This window comes from Anthonomus grandis, chromosome 4 (genome assembly GCF_022605725.1).
Source record: "Anthonomus grandis grandis chromosome 4, icAntGran1.3, whole genome shotgun sequence".
Classification (NCBI taxonomy): Eukaryota; Metazoa; Arthropoda; class Insecta; order Coleoptera; family Curculionidae; genus Anthonomus; species Anthonomus grandis.
The window spans coordinates 34569490-34579287 of NC_065549.1; the positions used below are offsets into that span (position 1 = coordinate 34569490).

Here is a 9798-nt window from a genome sequence, read left to right on the forward strand (position 1 = left end):
ATTACATTCCTGAGATAGGATTCCGCGAGGTAGGTGATTTATATTCGCTGCATGCTCGTCGTCAGATTCGTCGCTATCAACTTCGGTCTCAATCCCATCATCTGGAGGTAAAATATAGATGTTAGATTCCGGCAAGTCGTCATCCTCCTCTAAACAGTTTATTAGTTGAGCTAAGGTCAATCTGCAATAAAGGAGACATAGCGCTTAGCGTCCCTTATAAGGGACACAACATATGTAGTAACGTATTTTACACGCGGTTACAAAATCAGGGGTTCGATGATATTTACTATTTTCTTTGAACATTATTTATAAAGATTCAATTAGTAATCAATGCGGAAAATGTTTATTTACACATACATAAAATAAAACTTACCCTTGACCCCTAGTAGAGTACAAGGAGGGATCCATTTTCAATAACACATAAATAATTTCGCGAGAAATAAAAAACAAAAACACCTGACACGTCGAATCAAGTCTGCTAAATACGCTTTGCAACTCTAAGTGCTCGATGTATCCCCACTTTTTTTTATCGCAAGGAATTTGCTGGTCCCTTATAAGGGACGCTAGGTATTAATGGGTTAAAATAATTAATACTTGGATCTTAGAAAACGTATATCCAGATATATGGAGACAAGCAAATATTATAACATTACCTATTCCTGTAAACATTAAGGATCTGAGACCAATTAGTATTTTACCTGCAAATTCAAAAATATTAGAAAAACACACATATCTAATCAACTAACCACTTTTTTTAAAATCAATGAGCGTAATTACTGATTGTCAGTCTGGTTTTTTAAAATTGAAAATATACCAGGAGAGTGAAAAACCCATTACTATCATTTACATTTTACCTTGTACCTTTTACCTAGAATGCATTTTGTTTTACCATTCTTTACAAATTAATAATAGTACTGAAAATCAAAAACTTTGTATGTTTTCAACCTTTTATTGGTAAATTACTTATTATTACTACTGAAAAAATATAATTTATATCTCTTTAATAGTTTTCCCAGAAACAATAAATTAAATGGCTTGTATAATAAATTTTTCATTAAAAAGCACTAATTTACATATATAACGAAAACAAACATTATATTTTATTTGCTTTATGTTAAATATCTTGGGATTTTTAATGATTAGTTTTAAAATTAATTTGTGTATTTTACAGACATACACAGGTCCGAATGAGTACTTTAAATGATACTTTTCAACATATTACATCAATGTTTACGCGAGCGAGAAATGTTTGTTTTAATTTGTTTAAATCCAATCCTGTCTAAAATATTAAAATTATCATTATTATATAAAAGGTTAACAGGTCGATAAATTTATTTAGTATTTTATCGGTTGTTTAGAATTTTAGATCACAATGAAAGCTACACTCTTTATTTTGGTGTTTTTAACTGTACTTTCGGTAGTTTTTTCGGCGGTATTTCGATACCCCAAGATAGAAGGTAAGAACTCTTATTAAACTGTAAATTTAATTAAAAAGACCTTAAAAATATTCTTTCTTGACTTTAAAAATATTCAGTTTACTCATTCCCGTATTCAAAAGATTCATTATGGCATCAGGAAGGTTAATTTTGTAGCACTTATTTACTCAACTGGCCAGCTTCATTTCACTAAGTAAAATACTATATAAATATTTTATTAAAGTTACTTATTGTAAATACAATGATCATCATTATAATTATTCGTCATCGTAATGCATTAAAATCATATATTTTTATTGGGATATAAATACATATAGATTCAAAAGTTTTGCATCACCCTAAATTTTCGAAAGATTTTTTTCGGCAAATGACTAAACGGACTTTAGCAAACTTGGTCTCGTTGGAAAAAACATTTATTGCTCCATCAAATCTGTCTTATCTGCGATATATATAGTTCTCAGTAATGCCGCTAGAGCGCGTTTTTTAAAATCTATTAACAGAAAATTACAAAATTCTCTAAAAAATTAAATGCAATAATATGACTTTTTTTTCATAAAAATGTAGTGAAATGGTGAGCTAAATAGGCCAGTGAAAACCGTATCTCCATATCTTATTCGTAGCCAGAAATATCGAAGAAAGAATATTTAGTTATCATATAATTTTAATAAGACGCTATTACACCGATATTTATTGTCATTTATTTGCCTTTTTTCAGGGTTCAATGATAAAATGTCTTCATTTAATAATTTTTAAATAATTAAAATATTCTTTGCTCAAAAAATTTAAAAAAAACGCATAGGGGTATAATAATCAATGCATATAAAATGCAAGTGTAAGGTAGGTAGTATATTGAAGAGAGGCCATGGAGGAAAAAACAAATGCCTAAAATCAACTTGTCAACAAATATTAAAACTAGGCAGTCCATTTTGTGTTCATTGCACACATAAGTAAAGCGTTAAAACTAATGCCTTTAACAAATGATGAAGCTGTCTATATGATTGCGGTATATTTTGAATGTTTTCAAAATGCGGCATTGGCTCAAAGGATATACAGAGCTCGATATCCCAATCGGCGTTTACGCCATGCGAGAATTTGTCCGCGTTTAGAGTGAAATTTGCGTAATACTGGCAGCTTTCGACCTCAGTTGAAACAAGGGAAGACAATATTATTAATGTCTTAGCATACGTGGAATTCAATCCCCACGTTAGTACGAGAGCAATGTCTCGCGCATTAGGTATATCACGTACTACTATTCTAAACATTTTAAAGGATCACAAGTAAATTTTTATGTCACAAAAAATACTACTTTACATATTTCGCAATGTGTTTTTTTCAAATTTTTAGACTGCGCCCATATCATATGGTTTTACATTAAGCCTTGAATCACGGAGACTTTGACTGATGGTTAGATTATTGTCATTGGATGTTGGGCAACATTAGGGGAAATAGAGAATTTTTATCCGAAATTCTTTGGACAGATGAGGCCACTTATGGAAACATTAATTTGCATAATATGCATTATTGGTGTGACAACAATCCTCACTGATTGCGGAAGGTCCAACATAAAGGCCATTGGAGTCTCAATGTGTGGTGTGGCATTCTGGGCGAAACTATTATAGGTCTCTATTTCTTTGATCAACCACTAAATGGTCTGGTATTTCTTGATTTTCTGGTGAACCAATCGCTTCTTTTATTAAAAGATATACCCCTGCAATTACGACAAAATATGTTTTTGCAACTAAACGGTTGCCCAGCATTTCTCAAGAAATGTGCGAGAACATGTAGATTTAACATTTCAACAGATGTGGATTGGGCAAGGAAGTATATTTCCTTGGCCACCCCGATCCCCAGATCTCACCTGTTTGGACTTCTACCTATGGGGTCGGTTAAAAGATATTGTTTACCAAATTCAACCAACAACTAGAGACGACATGTAAATATGAATACAAGAAGCCATTAACACCCTGCCAAGAGCAGAAATTGAAGCAGCTGAAATGTCAAAAGCACGCATAAGCGGCTCCAACAATGCATTAAGTTTGATGGAAGACAATTCGAGCATTTAAGGAGGCATTAATTTAATTTCAAAATTGGTAATTTTTGTTATTATGCTCATACGCGTTTTTTTTTTTAACTTTTTGAACAAAGAATGTTTAAAAAATATTAAATTAAGACATTTTATCATTGAACCCTGAAAAAGATAAATGTCGGTGTAACAGCGTCTTATTAAAATTATATGATAACTAAATATTCTTTCTTCGATATTTCAGGTTAAAAATATTCCGGTTTTCACTGGCCTATTTAGCTATCGTTTTACTACATTTTTATGAAAAAAAAAGTCATATTATTGCGTTTAATTTTTTAGAGAATTTTGCAATTTTCTGTTATTAGATCAAAAAACACGCTCTAGCGGCTACTAAGAACTAGACATATCACAGATAAGCCTGATTTGATGGAGCAATAAATGTTTTTTCCAACGAGTTTGTTAAAATCCGTTCAGTCGTTTAGGAGTTACAGCTTTTTAGTTAAAAAAACATTGAATTACCCCCACCACTTTATTTAAATAGATACGTCACAAAGTGGTAAACAAAAATTACTCGAGTAAAGCTGAGCTTTAAAAAGCATATATTTCTTCGTAACATTTACTGGGTCGATTTCAGTGAAAAATCACTTAAAAAGTTTAAGATGGCGGTTACGCCCCCTGGTGACCATCTTGGAAATCTCAAAAAAAAAGTTTTCTACGGTATTCTTTTAGCCACTTTAGTCATAAATTTTTAACCGTAAGTCTCTACGACGAATAGTTTCCAAAATACAGCACTTTGGATTCTTATCTGGCCACCCTGTACAATGTACATTAATATTCTTTTTACAACGGTCAATAGGGAATATATATCTTGCATTGACATAAGATTAATGAATATAGAATGTTGCGCCCTAAGAGGTTCTTAGCCTAAGAAATGCATACAAAGAATAATTTCCTGTCTAGTAAGGTGATCATGGGCCTCCTCAACAGTCCTATATTGACTCTTATTTTTAAAAGCATAGCATAGAATTACTGTGATGAAGTGGTCAGTATCTCAAAACAAGGAAATACAGGCTTTGTATCATCCCTATAGGCAGCTCCAGCAATGACTCGCACTACTCTCTTCTGTAACTCAAAGAGGACCAATCACTTTTATAATGGACCACCGAATAGAATATTTTTAAGTAAAATGCAATAATAGACCTTAACAAGAAATTAAAAGCATTAAATCTGTTCAAATTAATTTATTCCTCACATTTAATAATTAAATAATTATCTCTAAGATTTCGCATTGATGCGCAAATCTTACACAAAGCAAATTATACACTTGCTTAAATATGCTATTGTTATACCAACCCATAATAATTACAGATCCATAAACTTACTCACATTTTTTTTTAAATTTTATGAAAATATAATAAATTTATTTGCAACTTATTTTAACCTAATCAGCATGTATATGTAACTAGTCACTGAACTGATATCGTTATTTCTCATTTAAATGTGATGATTTAGAACTAAACCATTTTTGAAAAATGTTTAAACTTACATACAAATAGTCAAAACTTATACAATTTCTGAGTTTTTAAAACTAAAACAAAATGTTGGTTTGTTTAAATCAAATTTTAAATATATGTAGGTGCCAATTGCATATTTTTAATACTTATTCATTTAATATTATAATATTATTGTGGATTATAATATTAGAGTGGAGGATTGGGAGGCAATATTTTGGTGATCCTTAGGGGTTATCTCAATATTTATTGCTTAGTAAGATAAGTTAGATAAAATGTCTGCTTAAACTTACTTATCGAACCTCACGAGAGTAGCATTTTAATAGACTGAGTATTCTATAAGCTATACTTAGTTCTAGTTGCGACTAGCAGAAGAACTAAATTACCATTCCTATTTATCATTCAGCTTTTTATTAGAGGGCGTCAAAGATGAAAATAATTCTGGGTGAAAATAAATGCCAAGTTCGAACTGACTGGTCTTATTCTTCTGAATATGACAGTTTATTAGTATTCTGGAGAAAGTATTTATTAATCTACATAAGTCAGGTAATTTTTGTGACCAATAAAAATTAATTAATAAAATAGACTTTTCTTGAATATTTTAAAGCTTTCTTCTTAGCTGGTTAGCTATTAATATCGGTTTCGTAATGCTGAACAATCTAATTTCTTGCTTTTAAGAAAAAGTTTTTTTTTTATTACATTCCCACGAATAAACCTTTCTTGACAAGAATATAACTTTACAGCCATCTTTAATATGTTCATATTATCCAAGATAAAGTATTTCCTAAAAAAATGGTCATATATTTAAAATCATTAATATCACTTTATTATATTTTAATTCTAATATTTTTTAAGTGAATATATATATATATATTTATTAGGTAAACCGGGAGATTGTTGGTCTGAGGATACTGGACCCATGATAAGTGGTGAAACTAAACAACTTGATGGTAAATGTTCTCGAGCCAATTGTAGCCAAGATGGTACTATTCAAGTAGCTTCGTAAGTTCAAAAATATAAACACAAATTTTTTTTTATTATATTATATTATTTTAAGATGTGGCGTTGCAAGGGGACCAAATGGTGCGACCGATACCGATTATTCCAAAACGTATCCAGAGTGCTGCCCGAGACCGAAATAAATGTGTATTTGAATCTAGAAATGTGCTTTTTTTAATGCGTTCAAATTCGATAACGAGTTTCATTAGAAAAAGTGAATAAAGATTTTTAGAACAATAAAAACATTTTCTTTAAATTCCTTTTTTATTTACTTCGAGTATAGTATTGAACGAGATTTGAAGAAAACATATGTGCTTCTCTGTTGCAGATAAGAGCTAATTAACATCGGCAATTACATACAGCTTGGTAAATTCGAGAAAAACTAAATGGGAGCGCGTTCAAAAAAACAGTGAAATAAGAAAAAAATGGTACGCCACTGCGATATTTTAAATTAAAAATAATTTTTGAATTCCTCGTTCAATTTGTGACAAAAAACCTTTCCTATCTTTTTTTCGAATGTGGCGCCGTTTTTATGCAAAAAAAATCTTGACGCGTATTTTTCATTTCTTTAATACATTATCTAATAGGCTACTGTCAACATTTATCTAATATTAAATACAAAATGTCAACATTCATCTGCAAAATACGAAACGTCAAATTAGCGTTCTTTCACTATTAAGCTTTTAGTTATTATTAAGAAATAATTAATTTTTCCTTTATCGAAAAAAATGAAAAATTATACAAATGCGGAACTGTCAGATATGCATTTTATCTATGGCCGAAATAATGAAAATGGTTGGCAAGCTCAAATATTGTCTGCTGAGTTAAATCCAGGAAGGGATAGGGTAGTATCTTATCTACCCCATCACACAATATTTGCTCGTCTTCACCAACATTTGCGTGAAAATGGTACGTTTAAGAAACAAACGGCAGACTGCGGGCGCCCTCGACGGTACGAAAGGTGCAACTAAAAGAAACGGTTCTAGAGTTAATTGCGGAGTCACCTGAAACAAGTACTCAAAAAATTGCCAACATATTAAATGTAAGCAACTTCACTGTATTTGAAATTCTTAAAGAAAATCATTCGTATCCATCTCATATTCAATGTGTGCAAGCTCTACTACCTAAAGAGCTTTTACGCGTCTATTTTTTGCCAATGGATTCTTCATCAAATCGTTGAAATTCCTATTTTTTTTAAATAGTAATTTATTTAATGACGATGCTACTTTTTGAAGACATTGCATTCCAAATTTCCATAACAATCACTTAGCATCAGTTTTCAGTAAATGTATGGCTTAGATTAATTGACGATAATTTAAGCTGCCCATATTTCCTCCGACAACGCCTTAGAACAGGAGAATCTTACCTTTATTTCCTACAGAAAGAGTTACCTGTTCTTTTTGAAGAAATTTCTCTACAGCTGAGGCAACACTTATGGTTCATGCATGATGCTGCACCAGCCCATTTTAGTATCAATGTACTTCACTTAGATACAGTATTTCCAAATCGTTGGATAGATAGGGGAGGTACTCATTGGCCTGCTCGATCGCCAGATTTTAATCCTCTAGAATTTTTTTTAGGGTTTTCTTAAGTCAAAGGAATTGTTGCGCGAATACGAGAATCAATGAGGCGAAGAGTTGAATCTTGTGTAACGCCCGAAGGAGGTCTTTTTGAACACTTGTTGTAGCTTTGCGCCTATTTAAAATTTTAGTGTTGTTATTTTTTATTATTGTTCTGGTTTAATGTTTTTGTATTAATTAGTTCTTGATAATGTATTAAAGAAATGCAAAATACGCGTCAAGATCTTTTTTTTTTGCATTAAAACGGCGCCACAAGGTGAGAGAGGTTTTTTGTCACAAATTGAACGAGGAATTCAAAAATTATTTTTTATTTAAAATATCTCAGTGGCGTACCATTTTTTTCTTTAAAAAAATTGAGATCATTACCCGTATGCGCGCCAATGGTGAACATAAAATTATTAATTGCATGTAAAAAAATGCGCGATAACTACCTCTTAAAACTCTCCAAATTTCATTTGCATATCTCAACCGCTTTCAGAACTAAATAAATCGTCAATTTTTAAGAAAAACTTTAACACCCCGTATCTCGGAAACGAAGCATTTGCGGACATACGTTTATATAGCCAAACTGTCATTATTTTTTCATGCAAAATCACCCCCTGAAGTTTGTCGCACTTATTTACTAACACCCTGTATAAAATTGTTTTATGTAATCAGACGGATACCATACTTTGATTCAACTGTAAGAAAATAAATAGTTTTTCTTTTTAACTCTACGTCAGGTGCGCGACTAATTCTTATAAGGTTGGCTGCGTGGAAAACAAGGGTCATCCAGAATTGATTACATTTTTTTTAGTTTTTCATAAAATAAAATATTTTTTTCTAAACAGCACCTTACGCATTATTTTCTAGTTGACTTATTTCATGCTCTTCCATAAATATAACGACCTCTTGTAGCAGTTGGATCTTCTTGCACAAATACTTCTGAATTTGTTGATCCTAAAAACAACTTAGCTCGACAACGAAGTTCGACTGGTAAATAGACATTGAATATTTGAGCAGGGTTCCATTTGCGGTTTATCTCATTCGATACTTATGATTTTCAAAAAATCCACTCTTGTTTTTATTTATTTATTTATTTTTATCTTTTATTGAGCAATACAAAATTAACATTAGATGAATAATAATAAAAATACAAGCTACTAATAATACACAATCACAGAAGATAAACAAAGGGACCTAAAATACAATTCTTTTTTACTGTTACAAAAGACTGGTTAGCTCACAAAAAGTTTGCCTATTAGAGAGATTAGAACATATATATATGTAACTAGTAATGTACGAAGACCAGTTAACGATCAAAGGTAGCAACAGTACTATTAAAAAGTTTATGATATAGTATAAGATCATTTTTCTGCCAGTTAATAGGGAATCAAGACGAAGTTCAGCAAGAACTACATAGTTAAAAGCATAAAGCCTGACCAGATTGATGCATATTCCACATGGAACCTGATAACATCACAATAAAGTGCCTTAATAGCTTATGGATTAGGAAAATCATGATAATATCATCTAGCAAACCCAAGCATCTCAAGTGATTTGGATACTATGGAGTTAATGTGAAATACAAATGAGATTTGAGTATCAAGGGTAACCCTTGATACTCAGATCAGGATTTTGTGACAGGAAACTTAAAGGAGTATTATTAATTTGGTAAAGAAAATTAATAAAGTTTTTAGAAAAAACAAAAAAGTATTGAATACAATCCAAGGATACTTTGAGATATGTAGTTTCAGGTCATTTACGCCACACCACTCCACAAGACTATTTAGGTCAGACTGTTATTCTGACTGAGTATCCCTTTTTTTGTCAGCGAAGAAATTCTTTATGAAAACCGGTAGTTCTTCAACCCCCGGTAGTGTGTGTAATTAAAGGTCATTAGCCAATAATAAAAAGTAGCTATTTTGGAAGCATTAATGTATATGACTGATAAGCAAATTAAACACCAGGAGCCCCAAATGTAACCCCTAAGGAATACTAGGCTTTATCTTAATTATTCTAGATAATTCTTGGAAGTCACACAACTGGTTCGACCAGTTAAATGGATTTTTAACTACTATAACAAACAAAGTGCGCAAGCTTAAAAATCCGAACCTTATGGTTGACACAAAGGACTTCGAAAAGTGGGTATAAATGAGGGGAACCTGATACTAATTCTCCAAGGACTTCAAAAAACTACACCTGTCACTGAAGAGGTTATCCAATATACCAAACTGGTTATTCAATATATCCTTGTCAAACGATATGCC

The 9798-nt window shown here is 31.5% G+C and overlaps 1 long non-coding RNA gene across 1 annotated transcript; it reads left to right on the top strand.

Moving 5' to 3' along the window:
* The first annotated feature begins 1289 nt into the window (after positions 1-1289).
* Positions 1290-6225, top strand: LOC126735544 (uncharacterized). The gene is made up of 3 exons (XR_007660432.1): positions 1290-1457; positions 5852-5972; positions 6028-6225. It is a non-coding gene; the product is annotated as an uncharacterized LOC126735544 (long non-coding RNA).
* Positions 6226-9798: the final 3573 nt, after the last annotated feature.